The sequence below is a fragment of the Terrapene carolina genome, unplaced genomic scaffold (genome assembly GCF_002925995.2).
Source record: "Terrapene carolina triunguis isolate 2854851 unplaced genomic scaffold, T_m_triunguis-2.0 Scaffold211, whole genome shotgun sequence".
NCBI classification, from domain to species: domain Eukaryota; kingdom Metazoa; phylum Chordata; order Testudines; family Emydidae; genus Terrapene; species Terrapene triunguis.
Window position 1 is genome coordinate 5,162,267 of NW_020664562.1, and position 19,738 is coordinate 5,182,004.

The following is a 19,738-nucleotide window of genomic DNA, read 5'->3' on the forward strand; positions in this document are numbered from 1 at the left end:
CCGCATGGGTTCTCCTGGGTAAGCACCAGCGTTGTATATTGCTAACGCTTTTATATGCATTGGAAAGGATATTGGGAAGGGTTCAAGGTGTGAGTGTGGAGTGGAAGATTCCTTTGCAGGTTACAAGAGGCCGAAGGGAGAGGAAGGGAGAAAGGAACGGGTTAACTCAACAATCCAGCTAGGCCCGAAGATAAGGAATGAAACTGCAGCCCAAGGCCAGCGCACACAAACAGTCTCTCTGCTGCCAAACAGCCGGAAGCCTGTATCTCAACCTCAGCCAGCCGTGAGAAAGGAGAACTGAGCCAGACAGAATTGAAGGGGTTGCAAAACTAGTAAGATTGAGAAGGTCAGTGAGTTGGAACACAACAGTCTCGCGACCCTGAAACCGGTGTGTTTTGGGGAAGCTGAGGGAGCTGCGGAAGGCCAGTTCGGACTGGTACAGAGAGCACGGGGGATGGGGGTCCCTGGAGGAAATGCCCCCAGAAGAACCCAGGGCTTAAAACCCTCCTGAGAGCTGAAGGAAGTCGGAGACAGCAAACCCTAGATGACCTGTGCACAGGGCAGAACTCTCGTATACCTTTCCCCCTTTTCTTCTTACATTACACCCAGGCTTGGCCAGCCTTGGGTTGTGCATGTGTAAGTATGAAATTGGGTTAGGGCTTGGGCACTAACGCTTTCTTCCTCCCTCTGAGTAATGTGGGACGCACCCAGCACTCACCGCTGTTATTTGGTTAATAAAGCTTTAAACTTGGTGTGCTCCTTCATTTCCTCCCCTAAAGATCCTGCTGCCTCAGCCTGATCACCTAGAGCCCCAGTCAGATTGGTAACATAAACCTGTCAAATTTTTGGTGGAGAAGTGTGGAGGAGGAGGGCTCTGACTAGCACACCAACTGTTCTAACCGGCTGTACTAACGAATCGTGTTGGCATGTTCAGGAAACTAAAGGTCGCGATTGCAGACTCGGAAATCCTGCGGTCGTGGGCGACGGCATCCACAATGGGTTCAAGGCTGGACACATGGGCAGTAGGTAGTGCAGACACGGAGTCCCGCTGCCTGGCCCGCTGGTGTCACGGGAGGCTGGTGGACCTGATGCCTGAGCCATGGAAGGGGCAACAAAAAGGGATGGGACTCTGTTGCCTCTTTCAAAGGGGGGTGAGGACCTCTCCCGGCTGGAGAGGGCTCTCACCAAGGGGGGACACAATCCCTGGGGTTCCATGGCAGAGCTTCAGAAAAGTGTGCAAACTTGGAAGGATTTGTTAGACCTGTATGTCGAGTATGAAAGGCAGAAGGGTAAAAACTTGGGAGCAGTTGTGGGATTGGTATAGGCTTTTGTGTTTTGTACGAGCATGGGCACGGAAGAGTTATAAAGGTAAAAGAAATTCATAAAGAAATATGTTTGGGCGGTATTTTCTATATGAGACCCAACTCTGAAGGATATAGGAATGTGGGCAAATAGTGGTAGCACCTGTGTAGGAAATGTTTAGAAGGAAGCAATCCAAAAATGATACTTTGTTCAAGAGATTACTCCTTTTAAACAGATCTTGCTCTGTTAAACCAAACCCTGAATAATACAGGAGTTTGGGCAGTGTAGTTTTTTTGTGAGTAATATTGTGCTGATTTCACAATTTTGAAAGAAATGTTTAAGGAAAGGGACCAGAAGAGATGGGGGCTAGTTAAGAAGCCCACCCTCCTTGCTAAATTGGTAGTGGAACAAAGCCTGTGCCCATGGAAAGGGACGACTCAGTGAGGAAAGCAGGATCGGGCCCAGACAAGCAGGCAGGCATCAGATAAAAAAATTGGAAAACAGGTTGGAAGTCCTGAGGGCATAGTGGCAGGAGTAAGGAAAGGAGTAAGTGCAAACATGGGAAATTCAGATCCCTGAAATAGTACTTGGAATGGTGAAATCTGAGTTGATTAAGGTGTCATTTTGGGAGATAAGCAAGTGATTTAAGGAAAGTGTGAGAAGTTAACTCTGCAAAGGCTGGAAGGAATTAAGCAGTTAAACTTTGTGAAAATGTTAAAAAGGAAAAGTGTTATAAAAAGAAAATTCTTGGTTTCTTTGCAGCCATTTCTCTGCAGATCCTTTTCTAAAGGAATGTTTGTAAATAATCCAGGCAAAGAGACTATCGAATTGAAATCATTTCACTATGGACAATTTAGTAAAATTTGCTAAAATAATATAAGGGGGTTCTATTGGAACTTAACTGCCCCAAATGTATAAAGGGAATGTAATCTATATACAGCTATGTAAAAACAGAGCAGTGTAGAAGGAATGTGCATTTTCCCTAGGATATGTATATTGTAGAAGGAGTAAAAGAAATGCAAACATACCTTGCTACTTAATTAAAATTGTATTAGGGCTCCAAAGGGAGCCACAATAGGTTGTGTTTTCTTTTTCAGATTTTTGTTTGTTTTAAAAACAGGAGTTAAAAGTGAAAAGTAATCAAAACTCTGGTGAAAGTTGATTGTGTCCCTTTTAAGACAGAGTCTCTGAACTGCTAATGGCTTTGGATCCAAAAGCAAGCCCAAAAGTGTCTGTTTTAATGCAAATTACCTAACTGATAAAGGTAGAAGCCATTGAAACCTGACCTGCCTATAGAACAGACACAGGAAAATATGGAGGTAATTCCTCTGTTTTGCCTGTAATCAGCAAGGGTACTTGTAAAAGAAAGGAATATTTTAAGCAATAATCTGCCAGCCCCAAAGGAGTAGACACATGTTCTTTTTGTCTTTCAGAAAATCAGAAAAACCTGATACCAGCCGAAGAGCAACCCAAAATACCATGAATCTACTGTCACAATAGAAATTGTGTTTTGTGTTCTATGTTTTATCTTCTGTTGTTTGTCTTGTTGCTAGCACCGTTGTGTATTTAAAAAAATACTGCAGGGAAACATCCTCAGATTGTAAACACCATATTAGGAGGAATTGGTTTTGGAGCAGGGATTATAAATACTGTAAACCTGAAGGTAATTAAAAATAAATTAAGCTCTCTGTCCCAGCTACAGGACAGCCTAATACAGAAACAAATGGAAATAAAAAACCATACTGCTATAGCTATGGGATGTACTGAAATGCAGATACTAGCTTAGTCCACCTCAGAACACAAAATGTTTTGGGTAATATCAGGAAACACTAAGGTTTTGATACACTTGCTAAAGCAAAGAAAAAGATCACTGTTTGATACTTATCAATGCGAATGGTTGCAGTATGTTTCTAGCATAGTAAGGCCAGACCTTTTAATTGGGAAATTGTTGTTAAAAATGCACACCAACAAGCTCTGAAAGCAAAGATATGAAAAGTTAGCCCACTCCTCATATGGCACATGGAATCCTTCTGGCTACCCCAGACCTTGAGCCAGCGGGCTGGGGAGGAGGGAAGCTATTGGACACCAGAGGTTGTACCGAGTGGACTCCTCAAAAATGGGTGAGTTTGTCCTTGCCTGTTGCTCCAAAGCCCTGTAGTAAAGACATTTCACTAGGATCCTGTATGTGGGATGAATTGGTAAAGTACTGTATAATGGGCAGTGTGTATGTGTTAATTCCTGGGAGGAAGTGTTTTGGGAGGATGGAAGTGTTAGCAACCTGCTAGTAGATAAATGTAAATGTAATATAAGTACTGTGTTTACCAATAATCACATTTACTCTTTGCCACAACCAAAAAAGTTTCAGCTGTGCCCAGTTAAGGGAGGAGCTATGTGAAACCCGTGAAGCTGTAGAGGCTGCTTTAGATAAGGAGAAGGCCAAGCGTAAGAGGATCATCGTTAAAGACATCAGGGGATAGAAAATTGAAGACAAGGTAATGTTGCAAAAGCTGGGGAAGGCGTCCCACACTCTGGACGCCGAGTGGGTGGGTCCGTACTCCATTGTGAATCGCATGTCCCCGGTAGTGTACCAGTTTCAGCTACCAGGCAAACTAAAACGGGCGCATGCCAATCAACTCAAAACATTTGTCTCCCTAGGTTTCTGGTCATGGCATCATGGGCCTCAGTTGTGTATCTGCCATCTGCCTGGACTATCTGGGTTTCCATCTGTTCATGGGATTATCTGGATATTTATAATTACGAGGAGGAAAAATACCTCCAGAGGCTCTCCCTGGTTCAAGCTGCTGATGGGGCCCGAGCCACAATGTGGCGTAAGGCTGGAGGGGAGGTGCCGTGGAGGCAGTGCATAGTCCGGATAGACACAGTAGGGCCACAGCAAAATACCTGGTGGGTGGTCTCGGACCTCCCCTGGACCCCAGAGGGACAAACCCTGTTCCTCATGTGGTGGCATGGAGCGGAATGGGAGGCCCTTTGGCAAGCGATAGAAATTTCTGATCCCTAGAAGCGAGGGAGGGCTGTAACGGGATGACTAATGACTTAAATAGTTTTTGTATGTGCCTCAATTTCCCCCAATAGGTGCATTTACATTTTTTTTTCTTTCCCTTTTGCTTTGTTAACAGGACAGGCAGTAATAGCGAGAGCCCAGGGACACCCCGAACAGGAGTGGTGGGACCGCTCTTGCTGCTTCAGGCCTGCAGAATCCTTTATTGTGATACAATGTATGTATGGTGGCATATTTTTATGGGAATCCTTGGGTTTCCGACGCTTTTGTCCTCCTTTGTTAATTTTACCACGATCCAAAATTGGCCATGGTGGAAGAAAAGGTTTATTATCCAGTGGTGTGTGTGAGTGGGGGGGGGGGCATTGGGGCATGTCATCCTGGAAATGTGGCACCGCGTATTACCTGGGCATTTTTCCAGGGCCTGTGTATCCATCCCCAATTGGGTCCCAGATGGGGTTAACCCAGAACAACTCCATACCCCGCTAGGCAGCACCACACAGGACAACGTTACGTCCCATCTCCATCTAAACCCCCCATCCCAAAAAGTTTGTTTCCACCTGGGAACAATGGCCCCTACCTTTGGAGGAGGAAGACCTCTATTCGTACTGCCAGCACTTGTGGTTCCACTGGAAAGGAGAAACCTGGGAGCAATGGTTCGAGTGGACCACAGATGGGAAGGTACAGGGAGAGGTTTTCAATGTCACAGAAAAGTTCAACATGCCATCAAAGTCAGTGCTCCACATTAACAGCTGGCATCGGGATGTGGTTGCGGTATTGGTACCCAGATGATGTAGGGTTCAACCCAGTCCCCGTAGTTCCAAATGTTGGTACAGCCAGAAGCCTGTATCTCAACCCTGGTCAGCCGTAAGAAAGAAGAACTGAGCCAAACAAAATTAAAGGGGTTGCAAAACTAGTAAGATTGCAAAGGTCAGCGAGTTAAAACACAACAGTCTCACGACCCTGAAACCAGTGTGTTTTGGGAAAGCTAAGGGAGCCACGAAAGGCCAGTTCGAACTGGCACAGAGAGCACGGGGGACGGGGGTCCATGGAGGAAATGCCCCCAGGAGAACCCAGGGCTTAAAACCCTCCCAAGAGCTGAAGGAAGTCGGCGATTTACAGCGAACCCTTTACAACTTGTGCACAGGGCAGAACTCTCGTCTACCCTTCCCCCTCTTCTTCTTATGTTACACCCAGGCTTGGCCAGTATTGCATTGTGCGTGTGTAAGTATGAAAGTGGGTTAGGGCTCGGGCACTAACGCTTTCTTCCTCCCTCTAAGTGATGTGGGTCGTACCCACCACTCACTGTTATGTGGTTAATAAAGCTTTAAAGTTAGTCACTTGGTGTGCTTCTTCATCTCCTCCCCTAAAGATCCTGCGCCCTCAGCCTGATCACCTGAAGCCCCAGGAAGATTGGTAACATAAATCTGTCACATGAGGGTGCTGACAGAGTTGGCTGATGTGATTGCAGAGCCATTGGCCATTAACTTTGAAAACTTGTGGTGATCCGGGGAGGTCCCGGACGATTGGAAAAAGGCAAATATAGTGCCCATCTTTTAAAAAGGGATGAAGGAGAATCCGGGGAACTACACACCGGTCAGCCTCACCCCAGTCCCTGGAAAAATCATGGAGCAGGTCCTCAAGGAATTCATTTTGAAGCACTTGGAGGAGAGGAAGGTGATCAGGAACAGTCAACATGGATTCACCAAGGGGAAGTCATGCCTGACTAACCTGATTGCCTTCTATATTGAGATAACTGGCTCTAGGGTGACCAGACAGCAAGTGTAAAAAATCGGGACAGAGGGTGGGGGGTAATAGGAGCCTATATAAGAAAAAGACCCCAAAATCGGGACTGTCCCTATAAAATTGGGACCTCTGGTCACCCTATCTGGCTCTGTGGATATGGGGAAAGTGGTGGATGTGATATATCTTGACTTTAGAAAGCTTTTGATACCGTCTCCCACAGTATTTTTGCCAGCAGGATAAAAAAGTATGGATTGGACGAATGGACTATAAGGTGGATAGAAAGGTGGATAGATCTTTGGTCTCAACAAGTAGTGATCAATGGCTCGATGTCTAGTGGGAAGCTGATATCAAGCGGAGTGCCCCAGGGGTCTGTCCTGGGGCTGGTTTTGTTCAACATCTTCATTAATGATCTGGATGATGGGATGGATTGCACCCTCAGCAAGTTCGCGGATGACACTAAGCTGGAGGGAGAGGTAGATACGCTGGAGGGTAGGGATAGGGTCCAGAGTGACCTTGACAAATTGGAGCCAAAAGAAATCTGATGAGGTTCAACAAGGACAAGTGCAGACCCCATGCACTGCTACAGGTTGGGGACTGACTGGCTAAGTGGAAGTTCTGCAGAAAAGGACCTAGGGATTACAGTGGACGAGAAGCTGGATATGAATCAACAGTGTGCCTTTGTTGCCAAGAAGGCTAATGGCATATTGGGCTGCATTAGTAGTAGCATGTCAGTAGATCGAGGGAAGTGATTATTCCCCTCTATTTGGCACTGGTGAGGCCACATCTGGATTATTATATCCAGTTTTGGGACCCCCACTACAGAAAGGATGTGGACAAATTGGAGAGAGTCGAGCGGAGGGCAACAAAAATGATGGGGGGGGGGGCTGGGGCACATGACTTATGAGGAGGGGCTGAGGGAACTGTGCTTCTTTAGTCTGCAGAAGAGAAGAGTGAGGGGGGATTTGATAGCAGCCTTCAACTACCTGAAGGGAGGTTCCAAAGAGGATGGAGCTAGGCTGTTCTCAGTGGTGGCAGATGACAGAACAAGGAGCAATGGTCTCAAGTTGCAGTGGAGGAGGTCTACGCTGGATATTAGGAAGAACTATTTCACTAGGAGGGCGGTGAAGCACTGGAATGGGATACCTAGAGAGGTGGTGGAATCTCCATCCTTAGAGGTTTTTAAGGCCCGGCTTGACAAAGCCCTGGCTGGGATAATTTAGTTGGTGTTGGCCCTGCTTTGAGCAGGGGGTTGGACTAGATGACCTCCTGAGTTCTCTTCCAACCCTAATCTATGATTCTATGATTTCTGATCAGGCAACAGTTGGTAGGATATAGATATTCAAGCCTGTCTGTAAAGGCCTATACTTTAAGAATTTAGGTATATGTTTATTATTTAGCTAGTTATAGAGGTATAAAAGAAAGAATCTGTGTAAGGGCCTTCTCTCACTGTGACAATCTGAGGCCCTGTTTAATCATACTGAAATAAGGCAATCTGGGGCTGTTAGGAAGGTGATCCGATCTATCATCTCCAGAGAAAGGGAAAAGCCTAGAAGATGTAAAAGGAAATTTAGTTTGATAGTTTTCTGTCTGGTCAGAACTCACTTATCAATAGACACAGCTGAGAAACCCTTATGTCTTTATAGATGTAGTTGTGAAATCCTCACTTCTGTATTGTTTTGTATGTTTATTTGCATGGTCTCTGTCTGGTTCTGTGATTGTTTCTGTCTGCTGTATAATTAATTTTGCTGGATGTAAACTAATTAAGATGGTGGGATATAATTGGTTAACTAATCATGTTACAATACGTTAGGATTGGTTAGGTAAATTTCAGTAGAATGATTGGTTAAGGTATAGCTGTGAATATTACTATATAAATTAGGGGCAAACAGGAAGTAAGTTGGGATTCGAAAATAAGGAAAAAGGAACTTGGATTTAAGCTTGCTGGAAGTTCACCCCAATAAACATCAAATTGTTTGCACCTTCGGACTTCGGGTATTGTTGCTCTGTGTTCATGCAAGAAGGACTAGGGAAGTGGGAGAGTGAAGGAATAAACTCTCTAACAACAGTCTACAGGGTTAGCATGAGAATTTTGGGGCAAGTTCATGCAGTGCTTCTTTGAGACATAGCCCAAATAGGATAAATCCTGCCAATCGCAGGTATTGAAAATCATGAGATTTCTGAAAAAAATAATAAATTTTAGCTTTTTTTGTTTGTTTTGTTTTTTGGTTTCTGAGCATTTTGGTAGCACTTAGATGAAATTTTAAAACTTTTCTCCCCAACCATGATGGTCAGAATGTTCCTTAAAAAAAGGACAGCTGAGATTCTCACATAATCACATGATCAACAGCCTAAACTGACAAGACAAAGGGTAAAAGAAAGGGCTAAAATAAGGATCTTCTTTTCATTCATTGGTTTACTTTTCCATACTAAAATGTAGCAGTGTCTGGCATGAGGTTGAGAAAGTTTGAAGTTAACCCAAGGACTTTAATGGAGAAGCGCAAGTGGTATGAAAATGTTGACATTACATCTATCTACATAAGTTTTCTGCTGTAATTAAATCTCTTAGTAATATATCACCACCAAACATCACTGCACACTTTGACTCAAGTTTTCACAATATACATTGTTTGACTAAATTACTATATTAAAATAGTGTCAAAGTAACACTGGGCCTGTCACTGCCAAATGATGGAATTTAATTAATTTGCCAAAAAATTTCAGTGCTCTGTCAGCTTGTATAAAAGTATTTATAATGTATTTCCTTCAAGGTGGGTCAGGGAAGGTTTGTTTTAGTATTAGATAGTAGATCAAGAATATAGACCAATGTCAAATGGTTGGAACTTGTGACAAAGCACTGCCAACTAGCTGCATCAGCCTTCTTCAGAATTAGCCAGGGATGGGCCCAGAGACCAATGGACTGGCAAGTGGCAGGACTGCCAAACCCAAGTGTTAAATAAAATAAAATCAGAAGATAAACTTAATTAAATTATTTTCTTTCTGAAATGCACACACATTTCCATCCAGCTACACATGAGCAGTGTGGCCTTTCCAGCACCATTCTAAATAGCATCGTCTCTTGAGCAGGAATGTTATAGGAAAATACCATATGTTAGGAATTAGCAATGCTATGCTCCCTGCAGGCACAAAGTGCTGCTTCAGACTTGGCCATGTCTTTCCCTACCATTCCAGATTTCCTTTGTCTTGTGGTCATGTCTGCACCTCTGGGCAACACAGCCAACTTTAGGCCCTGTGCAGACTTAAATTTCAACTACATGCGAGCTGAAATTTTATTATGGCGCTATAATAGCATTTCTATAGTGATATTTTCCTTCTTGTGTTCTGGATTTAAATCAGGTGGGTCAGCCATGCAGTGCAAGTAATTTATAGCTGTGCACAGCCCTGCTTATGGGCAGAAATGCCAAACTGCTATGTCCCTCTGAAATTCATAAGGAAGTGAAAATGTCAATGTATGTAAGTTCTTTCTTTCTTTCTTTCTTTCTTTCTTTCTTTCATTTACATTAGTAGATGATGCTCTTATCAATTTGCTTTCTGTAGGCCAGAGGATGGTTTGTTGGCATATTGTTCTAATGGCTTTTTTTTAAAAAAATCTTAAATTGTATATGCCCCAATGTAGTCACCCTCTGGGTGTGTGCTTAAGAGGCCTGAGTGGTATATGCCAAAGAGAGGAGAATCCACAAATGTATAAAATTGGTCTCACTCCCATAACTAAAACAGTGCTTGAGAGGTTTATATAAGGATTAGAGCTACTGGACAGTCTTTTTTATAGAGCTCCTACAGGTACTTGCTGATACTATACCTAAATGTATGAATCCTTCATCAATCCATATTTTTCTTTTACTGGAGCTTTACATGTGAAAAGTGTTCTTTGTTTTGTTTGGCAATTTGGGGTTTTTGTGAATGAGGCAAGAGGGACGAGAAGAACAACATTTTAACTAGTCTCTACACTTTTGCTTCACACAGAGTCATCAGAAGTCTCCAACTCACCGATTCAAAGATTATCCAATATTACTATGCAGTATGATAGACTTATTGTGACGACAGCTGTTGAACAGAAGACTTAACTTGGTTATTGTTATTTAATTAATATTTCCTGAGCAATGACTTTGTGCTTGGCCCCATACAGAGAGAAGGACCGTACTCTCATGGAGCGTGCACTTCATAAGTCAGCCTGCCTTTTTTCTACCAGTCAAAATCAAAGCTTCTTTAGCCTGTTATCCTTAGGGACAGCAAGCAGACAGACCATGGTATAGGAATATACTATGATGTGCTTGCGGAAAATAAAATTTCCAGGGATGCAGTGGGACTAAGTCAGGAGGATCAGCTGCAGAGTGCTACACTAGTTCTCTAACAAAAATGAGGAATTAGGACTTATGAGGTCTAAAATATTAATATGAATCATTTGCATTGTCAAAGAATGGAGAAGCAAACTCAACAGGAAGATGAGCTCCTTAAAGGAGCTCTTGAAAGGATGTTTGAAAGCATTTCCTTTCAACAGACAGGGATTGAATGTAGTGAGGAGGGTGAAATCTCTCTCTCCAAAAAGCAGCCAGCCCTCTGTCTTATCCGACCCCCGGGTACTACTGGTGTTGACTGAGGAATCTGCTGTATCTGCCTTTCCAGTTGCAGCAATATTATGAAGGACAGAGGGTCATAGGAATAAAAGAAGGGCAAAGCTAATCAAAAAAGGAAAACAGAGCAAATTATTCATACAGATGCTAAATTTCTTTTTCTGGCAACTCACGGTCTTAGATTTATGAGCGGGTCTTGGTTTGACATTTGACACTGACATTAGGTAAATAGTAAAGAAATTCCTCTAGGAGAGTTTGAATTTAGCTTTAAGATGGGTGCTCTCTCTCAGCCCTATGTAGCACCTGTTTTCTAATTTAGTTTCTCATTCCAAGGGAAGAGATAGAGAATGATTTTTAAAGCCAAATTTTACATTAAAAATTAACATACAAATAGGAGCAGATGTTGCTTTCATGAAGATTCTTACTATGAAAAAGTCAATCCTGCACACTGCACAGTTTTTTATTTCTTTTTCCCTCCAGGTTTTGGAAATAATTTGTACTATAGCATGGGTGCTTTAGTGGATGGCCATCCATTTGGTAATCCAAGTCTGTCTGTCATTTTCCTTCTCTGGTTATCTTTACTGCGAACACTACTTACTCTTGGGTGTGTTGTGATCCAGAATAATTTGACAGCTTATTCCCATGTACCACAGCTAATTTCCAGCCTAATTCTAAATGCCAACAGTTGAGTTCCAGGCTGCTGAATGCAGCTGGCTTTGTTTGTGTTCTGATTTTCTGATCCAGCTGTAATTCCTAACCAATACTCTAGTGAAGTGCTAGGAAGTCTAGATACACTTGCTGCATTTTTAAAGGTGTAAGGAAACTAATCATCAGTTAAGACCAGTCATAGAAATACAGCATCTGATTAAAATACCTATGGCAAATTATAATTAAAATGGCATGGGTAGTCTGGTAAGGATACAGCAACGCATGGGTGTGGCATGAAGTAGGGCTCTAATCTTGAACTAGATTTGAACCTTTACTAACATTTGAAAAGGGTTGGTTTGTTCATTTCAATATTTGCACATCTCCCCATTTCCTGGTTTCCATTTAAACTGAAAATAGGAATAGTGCGCTTAAGAAGATGAGCACTAACTGTTCTGTATGTGCTGTCATCTGGATAAATGGAGCAGATAAAGAGCAGAAAGCAAACAATTAAGGTAAAATGAGCATTGGAATTGCAATACCAGATCAGAGCAATAGTTCATCTAGCCGAGCTTCCTGTCTCTGACAGTGGCTAGTATCAGTTACTTCAAAAGAAAATCAAGGAACTCCTTTAGTAGGCAGCTATGGAATAACTTTTGCTGAAAGATTGCTTCTACCCCATCAGTTAGAAGTTGACTTCTGCCTTGACGCATGAAGTTTTATGGCCCAATCATTTGTGGTTTTATTCTTACTGAAGTAACTCTGGGTTTTCTCTTTATCGTTATACATCTCCATCCTTTTTTTAATGAATACTGTTAAGCTCATGGCCTTAATCACAACAATTGATTACACCGACTATTTGTCTGTTACATGGAAAAAGAAGAAGGGGAAGATGAGACATTCTATAGAAGTGGAATCTAGCAGGGGTGTGGGAGCAAGTTTAACAATGGTCTAAGAGAGAAACTAGCAATTAATGTACTTCACTGCCATTGTGCACACTGACACTCAGAGCCCATTGAAATCAATATAAAGACTCCCATTGACTTCAATCACATTTTGATCAGGTCCTTAGTTACCTACAGTATAAGGTCCAGATCCTAGATCAAGATTCAAACTCAAGTCTCTTCTATGGTGGTCTAGAGCAGTAAAAACTCCGCTGACCCACACTATTTTGCATAGATGGACCAGACCCACATCTATGACTTACAGGGACCAGAAATCAAATCCATTTCCCCTGCATAGTACCACATATCACTGACCACAAATGAACAAACCTGCAGTGTTTTAACAGCAAGCTTCTCTCACTAAGGAAACGCCAGAAAAGTATATAGCTTCTGTCTGTAAGATTCCAAAAACTGCAAGCTGGCAAGCATATGTAGGATGCACATTTCATTCAATAAATTTCTGTCATTCAAATTTCATCCAACACCAAACCATTTTTTTCTTTTGTTGTTATAGGAAATTAAAATTTTATAACATTTATTTATTAATGATTGGTGATGGAACTTTACTGTTCCTGCTGACAGGGCATCCCTACAAACAAGATGTATAACTCTGTATGGTATCCTATGGAAATAAACAATTAAATAAACAAACATGCATGCATGGTAAACGTTAATGAAATCAGATCAGGAAGCATAATGGAATCTCCAAGTGTAGACCCACGGTATGTTTTTGGTTTTTAATCATCATGAACAAAAAGAGGAGAGAGAGGCGCACCAGAGAAAGAACAGACTGTTAATTAAAATGCAAAACCTTCTGGTGTTTCTAAATTATATATGGGACTGAGGTAAAATGCTTGTTCAATCCTCCAGGACGAAACAGAGTAGGGCTCATTCCCCATAAAGAATGTTCCTTTAAACATAATAGAAGTTGTGTAGGCTCATTTCCCACAAGACATATTAAAATACTTCCACTTTGCCATACCATGCATTTGAAAAATTAGAGTCGTGTGCTCTATTGTTTATCAGAAGGCTGTTCGTAGCCTTTCTTCCCTGTAACATATCTGGGTTTGTTTGTCCAGTGTCAGCCTTTGGAACCCACACTCACATCCTACAACTCCAATTTAAGGGAACCAGCAATGTCAAGGCATATCTTGTATTTCATTTAAAATATAGCCTGGGTCTATTTCTATTTCCTGATGGAAACAGACTTGAAAATCTAAACTAACCACAAGGATTCAAAATATTTGCTATGACTTTTCCTAAGGGTCATAGGTCAATCATGTTCTCCATCCTCAATAGCTACACAGGCCTAGGACTTTAGGCCCCATGAAATCAATAGCCATGGGTGTCTTGTTTTCAGGGTGAATCTCAGACCAATCTATCCCCGAAGAGGTTTTACTACTTAGTTTTCTGGGTCACAACATTCAGTCTATCTGCTGCAATCTTCACTATGTGCTATTATTTAGGTTCTATCTAAAAATGCTTATCAGTGTGACACACATTAGTGTCAGACATGGACATGGTAGGAGAGGTGTGTGACTATGTTCTCTTCTAATTATGCTCTTTGCTTATCAAGCGCAGGACATGGCATCTTTAAGTCCTGAATCAACACCTGTGGGTTTTGAGCACAGTATGGGGGATCTATTGCTTTATTGCACTAAGTGTGCACATTTAATAGTGATTAACATCAAAAATACTTATTCCTATACTGAGTGAGCCTGTGAAACCCTAATTATAAAGATTTTAAAGATTATTTACCAAACTTGTTTAACCGATTACTTTTTGTTCTAGTTTTGATAAGTTGAAGCTGATACTACATGGCCTTAACAAGAGCTACAGATAACAGTATGTTCCAGATAATACACATTAATTTAGAGAATAAGAAAGTGTTTGGAATCTACCCAGACTACTTAATGATAGCTTACAAAACCATTACAAAGCTCTGCTCTTTCTCTGAAAAGGTATGTCTACAATGCACACTTCATACACAGCTAGCCTCTCTAGCACTGTTATAAATAGCAGTGTAAATGTAAATGATGAGGCACAGCTTAGATGAGTAAAGACATGCCTGAAGCCTGTGGGTATGCATCCATGTATATACACACATTGTAGGTGGTGACTCTGTGGGTGCTCTGGGGCTGGAGCACGCATGGGAAAAAATAGTGGGTGCTCAGCACGTGTCAGCCTCCCCCCCCCCTGCCCCCAAGCACTTCTCCCCCCCGCTCCCGGTGACCCCGCTGAAGTCTATGATGTCGGTATCTATGATGCACATGGCTCTCTATTTGCCCAAGCAGTGCGTCCCCACTGTGCAGCTGCATCCCCATTGCTGGAGCCTTTTCCCACTGTTGGAACATATTTTGGTAACAGGGAAAGGCTCTGGCAGGAAGAGGTAGGGGGGAAAGACTCCAGCAGTGGGGAAAGGTCCTGCCAGCTCCCTGCAGCCAGAACCCTCCCCCACAGCAGGGAAAGACTCCAGCAGTGGGGAGACAGCGGAAAAAGGCTGTGACAGCTCCCTGCTGCAGAGCCTTCCCGCACCACAGGCAAAGACTCCGGCAGCGGGGAAAGGCAATATAAGATATAAGATTATTTAAATATATAAAGAGGAAGAGATAAAAGATTGAAGACTGAAGTAATTAACCCACCGAGGGATTAGGAAGAAACTTAATACCAAAAGAAAGAGGATATAGCAGAAAAATTAAATGAGTTTTCCACCCCCTCAATATTTGTGAGAGAAATCTGAGGTGAAATGCCATAAGTAAATGGAATCTCATTTTTCAGGTGCTGAGTAGTGAAAATGAAAGAGCATCACTCCAGAACAAGTCTTGTGTAAGTTAAAAATCACTAAAGCCAGATAAAGCTTCTGGACTATGGGTTACCCCTTCAGTATCTGAAGGGAACAGCAGAGGAAATGACTAATAGATTCTGAAGGCTTTCTGGAGAATTGCAACATACTGAGAAACTGTAGAGAAAAGGGATATTTACATCACTTTTATAGAAAGGAAATAGGAAAGGAATCATTTAATATGTAGCCCAGTAAGTCTGACACTGGTGGCAAATTGTAGGAGCTATAAAGGTATATTGGCAATTATTTTATTAACGTTTTGATTTTAATAATATGATGATTGTTATTAAAATGGCGCTCTCTTAACAGTCATTGAATCTTTTCTGCCTTCCTGAAAACAGGCAGCAGAACTATCACTTTCAATTGAATTTGAAAACCTAAAATTTTCTATACAAACAGAAATGTCTTTGTGAAAATTTCTATTTTGTAGAAAAGGCATTCTTCGCTGGAAAACAAAACAACAAACAAACAATTTGATGGAAATTATTTGACCAGTTGTAGTACTGAAAATTACTATATTAATTCCTAAGTGATTTCCAATAGATCTATAAGTTACAATTAATGGTTACAGCTGTCATATTGCAGGAAGTGTGGAACTAAAGTTCATTCCTAGTTTATATCATAATTATAGTTGTAATACAATTGGATGTCTTTTTCAGGCAGAGGTGGAAAGATCATTAATAAATGCCCATGATTAATGGGTCCTATTGGTAGTACCACAAGGAAGTGATTTCCAGGAGGCTATCCTCCAGACTTAAGTCTCTCCAGCGTCAGTACTATTCTGTTCAAAGACAGGAAATTAAATGGATATGTGTTCCTTCTTTTACCAATATTTTGTTTATGGTAGGTCTTGTAATAACCCATTTCCATTTTTTCCCCTAGTAAACAGTCCTTGGAAAAACAATGTACAAAGAATATTCTGTATGTCACTTTTGAAACCCAGTAGGAAATCATGACATATTTTTGTGGTTTTATCTTCAACTTACGAGGTTGCTTGATCAGGGAGAGTGTTTAATTAAGTCATTTTGAAAAACTGCCTACATCACAGATCAGATAAAGACTGCAAAGTGTGCACTTTCTTCTTCAATAAATTTCCACTTTGGGGCTATTTACAGTCCACCAATGGCCATTTGTCTAAACAATGGCTCGGGTCACAGTGCTGATCTGCTGTTTTATTTCCCCTGGGTCTCCTTTCATTTCTGAGTGTCAAGATACCCATACTCCTGTCTTGCTGACTATTTCTTTTCCGGAACTGGTATACAAAATTCTAAACTCTGTTATGCCTTAAAATGAACTGGGTTTTAATAAGTGCCCATTATTTTGTTTTATCTTTCATATTTTTCCTAAATCAAACAGGAAGGAATAGATCTTCATTTGGTGTAAACTGGGGCTCCAACCCATAATATTTAAGCAACATATTTAGGCACTTGCCTTTCCTGATTTTATGCTAGTCGGTCTTACCTATTGTATTTCTAGTAATGACTTTTAAAAGCATTGTGTCTAAGAGAGGAATCTACAGTCTGTGAGAGGACACCTGATGTTTGTTCTGATGACATCCCTTATAGGTCCAGGCCTTCAGCGGAACCTAAGTTCTGGCCAGAACCTTATAAGAACTCAGCTGGCAAAGGCTGCCTGGGGATGAGTAGAATCAATGCATCTCATTGCTTGCCTAGCTACACCTGACTGGTGCCTTACAGTTTTGGGGCAATGTTGAAAAGTGGCAACCACCTTGGCACTAAAGGGATTGTGGCTGCCTTGCACCACTCTCCTCCAAATGGACTTTATACCTCTAGGATCCCTCTGCACTGGATTATACAAGTAGAAGTGAGTTTGGATCATGTCCTCTGATTTCTTTTTCTCTGTACATAGCACACATTTGTAACCTTATTGTCTGGACTAGATCATAACAGCATTCTCATATGGCCACTTTTCCTTTTCAAAACAGTTTAAGAGGTTACCTGCTGGTAATGTATAAATTAAACAATAGCTATTGCTTCACATTTCACATCTACATGTTCTAATTAAAGCTGATAAAAAAACCCAGAATTTCTATCCCACGGACAATTCTGATACTTAGACATTTGTTTTTATCCCAAGTCAGGACCAAAATATATTAAAACATGTCTGAGCTGCTATGATGCATTATGGGGTCTTGACCTCCTCCAGTCTACAAAGCATCATAATGCACCATGGTGGCTCAGCCACAAGAAGACACTGAAATGCATAGTGAGGTATGTAGTTCATCCAGCAAGTAAGGCCCATGGCTGAAAGTGAGGGCAAGAAGGACCTGGAACTGCAACTCTCATGAGTCACCGAGGTAACTCAGGCAGATGGTAATGTTCACCTGACCTGAAATGGAAGGTCAACAAACTGAAATGTTTCATTTAGATTTTCCAGACAAAAATTTCCTCTGTAATTTATCTTTTCTCATAAAAAAAATAGAATTTCAGAGGGAAAATAAATATTTTCTGGTAGTTCTAATGCACAACAATTGGTGAGATGCTTTAATTAGCCACAGCCATATTTGAGCTTCTGGCCAGATTTTAGCAGGGACATCCTAAAAAGAACCAATCCGTCAGATAAAATAGCTTGTGCTCATTCTCAATCCAATGATAATTTGTTTGTATTTGAATTTTTTTTCTTTGGCCATGTTTGAGTTATTAACACTTAAAAAAGAGAAAAAAGTATGTTTCCCCCACCTACTTTACTCCAACTGAGATTCCCCTGCCCCCATATTAATACATCAACTGCAACTAACAATGTACATGTTATGTGACAGCTCTGTGCAAATGGCTAGGCTTGAGGAATATGGCTTTGAGGCTTTGAATATGTTGTCCCAATTTTAACATAATTTATTGAAAGGATAAATAAATCAGCCTATCTAGAGCTCTAAAATTTGTTATGGCTTGGATATCCAGCTTTGCCTAGGTGCTTTGGTATCCATTAAGACCTGTCCATTATCTTATTGTGAAATGATCCGAAATATGAGTAAAGGAAATGTCACACTGGTAGAGACCAGAGGTCCATCTATTTCAGAATCCTGCCTCCAACACTGAATTATAGCAGCTGCTTCATAGGAAAGTGGGCATGCCCTGCAGTAGGCAGTTATAGAACTATCAGTCTACAGAGAAAATTTTACAAATTTTAAGTCCAGAAAGGACGATTATGACCATCTACTCTGACCTACTGCATAGCACAGTCCAGAGAACCTCACCCAGTAATTTCAGCTTGAAGCCCATAACTTCTCTTTGATGTAGCGCATATGTTTTAGAACATTTCTTCCAAAGTCGTCTTAGTAGGACGCTGCTTATGCTCTGAAGCATGAGAGTTTAGAGACCTTCCAGAGCTCTTTTTAAAAAAATCTTTGTTTAGTCTTTATTATAATAATGCTGGATATTCTAGTTATCCATATAATTGCCCAGTCACGTTTTGAATTCTCCAGTAGGAGTAGAGCAGTATTTTACCTTTGTATTGGGCACTGGTGCGACTGCTACTGGAACAGTGTATCCAGTTCTAGTGTCCAAAATTCAAGAAGGATGTTGCTGAATTGGAGTGGCTTCAGAGAAGAGTCAGGGAAATGATTAAAGGCTTAGTGGTATGTTAGTGGTATGCTCAAGGAGCTCAATCTAGTTAGCTTAGCAAAAAGAAGGTTAAGGGCTGACTTGATTACAGTCTATAAGTAACTACCTGGGGAACAAATATTGGATAATTGGTTCTTCAGTCTAGCAGAGAAAGGTATAATATGACCCAATGGCTGGAAATTGAAGTTAGACAAATGCAGACTGGCAATAAGGTATAAATTTTATCAATGAGAGTAGTTAACCACTGGAATAATTTACGCAGGGTTGTGATGGCTATTACATCACTGGCTGGATGTTTTTCTAAAGATATGTCAAGCAATTATTTTAGAGAAATTCTATGGCCTGTGTCAAAATAAATGATCACAGTGGATCTAAGCTCTTGGCATCAATGATTATCTTGTGGCTATGAGTTCCAAGATGTAAACAACAGGATGTGTCTTTAATTTTCACTTATAGTTTCCAAGTAATACAACAGTAATGGACCCATTCCCATATCTGATACGTCCTTGAGAACATGGTTAAATGGATAACTTAGTAATTGAAAGCATTTATATATATTTCTTGAAAAATACCTTTTGCTTCCAAATGTATCTACCTTATCATCTCATGCTAAACATATTACAGAATTCTTTATTCAGACATCCCACACTGGGCTTAAGAAAATGTGACCTTACAAATGTACAAATACCTTGTCATCATTCCTAGACTTTTCTGATGCATATGTATCTAAAACACATGCCAGACAGCTCTGATCATTTTTCTCTCTTTTTTCCCATTTTTCTCCAAAGAAATACTTAGAATTCTAATATCCTTTCCATCCAGGTTTTTCCCTAACTTTCATTTACTGGATATGTGAGAGGTTCACTTTATGTTAGTGCTCTTACCAACACTGCAACAATTATAGTGCCACTCATAATTTTTCTTCAGCAGTTATGAACTTTATATTCTGACAAGAGGATGAACTTCAACTCTGCGATATACAACAAGTTTAACACTAATTAATTTTCAGAATACCCCATCTACATTTAATTGCCTGAGCCTTTCTTGATCTCCAGAAATCTACATTGGAATCA